The sequence below is a fragment of the Panthera onca genome, chromosome B1 (assembly GCF_046562875.1).
Source record: "Panthera onca isolate mPanOnc1 chromosome B1, mPanOnc1 haplotype 2, whole genome shotgun sequence".
In the NCBI taxonomy this organism is placed as follows: Eukaryota; Metazoa; Chordata; class Mammalia; order Carnivora; family Felidae; genus Panthera; species Panthera onca.
The window spans coordinates 6,594,054-6,600,335 of NC_138342.1; the positions used below are offsets into that span (position 1 = coordinate 6,594,054).

At 53.7% G+C, this 6,282-nt stretch overlaps 1 protein-coding gene across 4 annotated transcripts in view; it reads right to left on the minus strand.

The window, feature by feature from the left end:
* ZBTB49 (zinc finger and BTB domain containing 49) overlaps window positions 1–6,190 on the minus strand; it is a 27,788-nt gene extending 21,598 nt beyond the window's left edge. The window contains exon 1 of one of the 4 annotated variants that reach the window (XM_060655446.3): window positions 6,080–6,190. The gene's annotated coding sequence lies outside the window, so the exon portion shown is untranslated. Of the gene's footprint in view, window positions 1–5,216; window positions 5,996–6,079 lie in introns of those variants that run through there. The other 3 variants (XM_060655445.3, XM_060655443.3, XM_060655444.3) reach the window with 3 other exon arrangements.
* Between the last annotated feature and the right edge of the window lie 92 nt (window positions 6,191–6,282).

Consider the following 6,282-nt stretch of genomic DNA (forward strand, 5'->3'; position numbering starts at 1 on the left):
ACACAGCCCCTTCTCCCATCGTGATCACCATCGCCTTATCCCCTCCCATGCCCCCTAGGTGCCCACCAAAATACGCTACCTGCGGCTCCCCAGACAAGCTGTGTTGGGGAGAGTGCGGAGCCCCAGCCACTGCTCATGACCTACGTGACTTTGGGCAACGACTCTCTCCACGTCCACGTTCCTCACCCTACCTCATGGGTTACGGAGACAATTGTGAGAACCCACGTGAACATCGAGAACAGCAACAGACATATTAAGTATTCAACAAATGTTCTCTCTAAAGAGCACCCGGAGAGCCTGTGAAAAGTCCCGGTTCCTGGACACCGTCTGGGTTCTGTCCAGTCTTGTGCGGGGCCTACGCGTCTGCACTGCAAGCGTCCAGCTGGTCCTGGGGCAGGCAGATTGCAGGACCCTGCCTTGCTCTCTGCCCCCAAAGCCCTCGGTTCTGATACTTCCTGTCCTGGGAACACTTTATCCACACTGGACTCTTCCAAATATCAGGGCTCTGCTGAGCTGTCACCATCTCCTAGAAGCCTTTCCTGCCGTTCGGAAACGTGTTCCTTCCTCCCCAGCGTTTCCTCAAGTCTGGGGTCCCCCCTCTGCAATCGTACGGCACCCCACACCTGCCTCCCCAGATAACCTATCCTTATGTTCCATCAGGTGCGTCTCCAGCTCTGCTGTGAGCTCTGAGGGCACCACCTTATTCACCTCTGCCTGGCACAGAGCAGACACTCACCCATTAAGATCCACGCTGGCTAACCTCTGCTGCTAACAAACAACAGTTAGTGATGTCTCTTTACATCTTTTTGACAACCCCCCTCCAGCCCCACAGCTACTCTTCTAGGCCCTTTCCCTTCTCTTCATTTCCACCAGGTCTGTCTCCCTCGTCCATAAAAGTGACTGTGACCTGACTTCACCAAGAAGGTTGAGTCCACAGATAACTTGATGTAACCTGAGTGCCTTTAAATTATTTTCGTAATTCCAATTTTCTCGCTCGTCTCTCACTCGACCCCTTCAGCTTCACAGGATGAAGTGTGCCTTCCCTGCAAAGCCAGCTTTCCTCCTCCCCTTGCCCCCACCACGGGCTCCCCCAGCACTTGGCTTCATTCTCGGCTTTTTCACTGCTTTGCTCTGTCCCCAACTGGCCCACCAGTTCCTGCGAACACACCAAGACTGCCTCGCGTTGAAAAAAAGCAGAAGAAAACAGGACAAATAGGCACATCTATTCATCACAGCGCGTTTTCTGACACCCCTCAAAGCAGCCACTCCACACCCGGCTCTGCTTTCGGAGGACTCTCTTCTCACCTTGCGTCTTGCTACACACGTGCCCGCAGGGGCCGCTCCCCAGCTACAGCCTGTGGAGTGCGGTCTGCGCGCCTCCCTCTGGACACGCCTGCCTCCCCCGGGGCCCTCCTCTTACCAAGCCCCTGATCTGTTCCATCTCTATTCTGTACGTCCTCCTCTGCGAGCCCCTTACCAAGCGGTAATGTCCCTTACGATTCAGCCCCTGGGCCCCCTTCTCTTTCCCATGAAAATCACATCTACTCCTGGCCTTCATCTGCTCGAAGCAGACAACCCCAAAATGGGACACTTCAGCTTTGACCACTAGCTCCAAATGTCCAACTTTCTGCTAACCATCTCCACTGTATGACCCCTCGACTTCGAATCTCTAAAACTCACCCTTGGCTCTACACCGCATTTGGATTCCCCTATTTCTTCACGGAAAGCTTAGTTTCTGACATGTAAAGCTTGGGGTACTGGCATGATCTCCTGGTTTGAGATCAGGGTGGGATTCAAAGAAAACTAGCATTAGAGGTGATGTCACCTATAAAGAGCAACACTAAAGCACGGGGAGAGGGTTTTATCACTTAGACCAAGAATACAGAAAGGGGAGCGTTATGTCAGGTGGTGGGGCAGTGCCCCGTGTTAAATCCTCGAGGGTACCGAACAGCCAAATGATAGAGTACTCAGTTACCTACCCCTGCCCCATCAGTTGCTTGAAAAGAAAAGGATTACTGGCTTATTGTTATTACCTATCATTCACTATTTTCGGGCCAGGAACTGTGTTAAGCACATTCTATCCATTAACTCCAATAATCCGACAAGAACCCTATTATCGGCCTTCTAGAAGAGACGAAATTAAGAAATGGGGAGTTTAAATATCCTGTGTTCCAAAGCCAGGATTTAAAGCCTGGTTCCTAACCCTGGAGCCCATGCTCTGGTGCTATGCTACATCCCATGAGAAAAAGGACATTAAAAATACAACACAAAACCTTCCTCTGTAGGCTTTAACGCTAAAATGCAGCAAATGTTCTCGATCTTTAGACACTTTCCAGCTATATAGAAGTAATGTACAGTTAGAAACTGCTACACAATTTACACGGACTATGAAAATCGTAACTATTCTGTACTACTCGGTATAGTTCTCTAATGGCTTCATGACAGCAATTCTGTACCTCCCCAACAAGATTAGAGAGAGCTCTGGAAAAAGAATTTACATCTCATATTCCTCATGAGTATTAGGGGTGACAAGTGTAAATAACGACGGATCATGTACCTAAGACAGTGATAATAAAGACCCATGCTTACAAAATGCTTCTAACGTACCATGCACTGTTCTAAGCCCTTTACGCGTGTTTTTTCAGTCCCTATGCTCATCTCATACCCAGTTCATCTCATTTAATTCTCACGATAATCATAAGTACCCCTCTTAGTTTATAGATGAGGATGATGAGGCACGTGGATGATCAAAGAGGGCTACAACTCTGACATTCCTCCAAGGGGAGGTGGGATCTAGGTCTCTCCTGCCTTGAATCTGAGCAGCCTGTGTCTTAACCAACAACAGGCAAAAGTGAGGGTGTAAAGCCCTGCTCATTTCTGGGTCTGACAGCTGCCACTGTCTGTCTTCTGCAACAGTGACTCTGGAGGCCCGGGTTGGCTGTAAGGCGCCCAACTGGAGAACATGTGGAACCGGAGAAGGACTCAGCTGAGCCCAGCCTTCCAGCCACCAGACAGCAAAGCCACACCTGACTCTCCAGACCAGCCCCAGCCTCCAGGCGAGTATCACAGGAACTGAAGAATTGCCCAGTGGAGCTCTGCTTGAATTCCTGGCCCACAAAACCGTGAGAGAAAATACGTTTTTAAGCCCCTAAGTTTTGGGGTAGTTTGTTGCAACGCAAGAGACAACCTGACCGGGTACAGAGAAGTCGACACAGCTAGTGAGTAACTGATAATAAGGGGCGGAGTTCGGATTTAAACCCACGGAATGACCCCAAAGCCCGCGTGCTTAACCCCTACTCTGAGTTCCACTCGGCAGGTGAAAGGCCTTCCTCGGATCCAGTCAGTTGAGGGCCTAGGTGAGCACGGCATGTGCGAGGATGGGCAAGTGCAACACACAGTGTTGTGCTGGGGCTCAAGGGGCACAGACCGATCTCCGTGCTTGCAGCTGCTCGCTCTGTGACCAGGAACCGAGACCAGAGGACACAGACCACATCTGCCTTATGCATCAGCGCATCTCTGGTACCTAGAAGGGCGCCCTGAACACAGGGGTGCTCAATACATAGCGTCTCCACGGCTGGAGACTCTGAGCCTCAGTTTTCCGTATGTAAAAATGGAGAGGTCCCCCACTGGTTAAAGAATTCCCAAGGTATTTCCTGTTTTAAATGCTACAAATCTGCACCAAAATGTGATGGTGGGAAGATGGACGAACTGGACTCAAAGGGAAATTTGGGAAAACTTGGGAAAATATGGGAAAAGAGAACACACACACACACACACACACACACACACACACACACGAAACAGCTTACATGTGAAGAGGTGCTTGTAAAGGGAGTAAGAGCCAGAACGGAATTCTACCCTGCAGAGAGGGATCCTAGAGCAGGGGCCCTTCTGTTCCCTGGGACACTTTTCCAACTGGTCAGATACCCAGAATTTGCAGAAGTTTCTTTCCTGGGGCCACCAATGGATACTTCTCCAAAGGTCCACAGTTCACACACCTCAGCACCCACCTTGCCTTAGAGTGGTCCGCCCTTTGTCTTTGGTCATCACGGTTTTCAAATGGCTTATTCCCAATGCCCCCTGTCCCCAATCCCATGACAGAAGCAATGGCTTCAAGCAAGCAAGCCTGGTTGTCTTAGCTCTCTAGTGACTGACTCTAAGACACTATATAGGCCGACGCAGTTAAACTGACATTGTGTGCCTGACATGTGCAAGGCGTTGTGAGGATGAAACGCCTGGGCAAGATCTGTCCCCTGCCCTCCACAGGCTGTGTCTCAGTTTTCACCTCATTCATTTAACTTTATGGAGTGTCACTGTATGATCCCCACTGAGGGTATGATGGTGAACAACTCACATATGCGGCCACCAGAGCCTTCACGGACGAGGACCTCAAATCCCTCCGTTCTGACCTCAGTCTGTACTTTCCAACAGACTAAGTTCTTCTTTCCAGCTCGTTTCTTAACTCGGGCAAAGCATCCCCTGCTGGGAACTGAAGCTGCCCCCTCAAGCCACAAGGCCTGCCCTGAGCCAGGAAGACGCCGTGTGACTGACCCTAAGACGATGATCGATCTGACCTTCACTGCCCACCTGCACGCATCCGCCAACCTCTGTTCCACATTTTCCTTATATAAACCTGGAAGCCCTTCCGGCACTTTGGAGACGGTCTTTGAGCCCTAGTCCACTGTCCTGCCCGTGGTGGCCTCCCTGAAATATACTCCTTTCTTGCGTCACCGCCACTCATTTCTCTGCCTTCGGATTTCATCAGTGGTCTGTCTGGGGGGGGTCCCGAGTCAGGTGCCCTTGGACCCCGGTGCCCCAGACAGAGAATAAACAGGAACTACATGGTCCAGGAGACGCTGAAAGAGGGAAGTGCAGATTAATTTCAAGGAGGAGGGTCAGGGAGAACTTCCTCGAGGAAGAGATGTGTGCTGAAACCGGAAAATTCGATTTACCAAGAAAGACGAAAGAGGGCTCCCCCTGGGCTTCCAGGGGGGACCAAGTGAAAACACAAATGCAGCAGAGCACAAACACCAATGAGACACATGTGTGCCCTGCACACAAAAACACCTCAACCGCCCTGCTTTGAGACCTCAAGGCCATTCTGTCACTTCTGTTGGAAAATGTTTTCTTCCCTGTCCTTCCAGTGAATGCCTTCTGTTAAGGGCTGAATGGTGTTCCTCCCAAAACCCAAACGTCGAAATCCTAAGCCCTAGTACGTCATAATATCTGCGGCTTTGAGATCGGGTTTTTAAAGAGGTAATTACGTGAAGCCATTCGAGTGGGCCCTAATGCAATCGGACTGCTGTCCCCATTAGGGGAGAAAACTTAGACACCAGGAGAGACATCAGGCATGCTCCCGCATAGAAGAAAGGCCACGTGAAAACACTGCAAAAACGTGGGTGTTCTGCGGGCCAGGTGGTGCAGCCTCAGAAGAAACCATCCCGATACCTTGGTCTTGGACTTCCAGCCTGTGGTGCTGGCTACGAGGGCTTAGCAAACGGATGCACTCTCCATTCCAGCCCAACCGCGCTCACCTCCGGAGAGAAACCCTCCTTATCACCCCTCCCCCCTCCACGCCGGGTGACTGGAGCGCACATGACCGTGTCCACACCCCGTACACACTCGGTTAAGCGGCAAGCACTTAATGACCGCCCCCGTCTGCCAGCCCCCGCTGAGGACCAAGAGGAACGGCTGAACCGTTAAGCAAGCGGCGGGCACCGTGCTGAGCGCGGCGCGTTCAGCGACTCCCGGGCCGGACCGGGGACGGAGTCTCCGCGCCCGTTTCACACGCGCGCAGCCCGCGTGGAAACGAGGCCGCGCTTGGCTAGGAGCTCCGCGGCGCTCAGCCCTGCCCGCGACTACAGGGCGACAGACGGGGACAAGGAGCGCGCCACGGGGCCGAAGCGGCGGCACGGGGGGCGCAGGCCCCGCGCCTCTGGGATCGAGCGAACTCCCGCGCGACCCTCGCTCAGCCCGGGAGCGGAGGCGGCGGCGGCTCTGGGCCGGGGCCGCTCCCACCGCACCGCGCTGGGCCCCCACGCCCTCGCGAGGCCGGCCTCCCGGCCCGGCGGCCACCTACCCGCGTCCTGCCCCGCCTGCTCCTCTTCACCGGCCGCCGCCACCACCGCCCTCAGCGCCGCTCGCCGGGCCCCGCGGGCCGCGGAACCATCCCGACAACGCCCCCTTGGCCGGCGGGATCCGCCTCCGGCTTCCGGGGACGTCACTTCCGCCGGGAGCGTGGTCGCTGCGCGCAGGCGCGCGGGGCGGCCCCGAAGCGGGTTC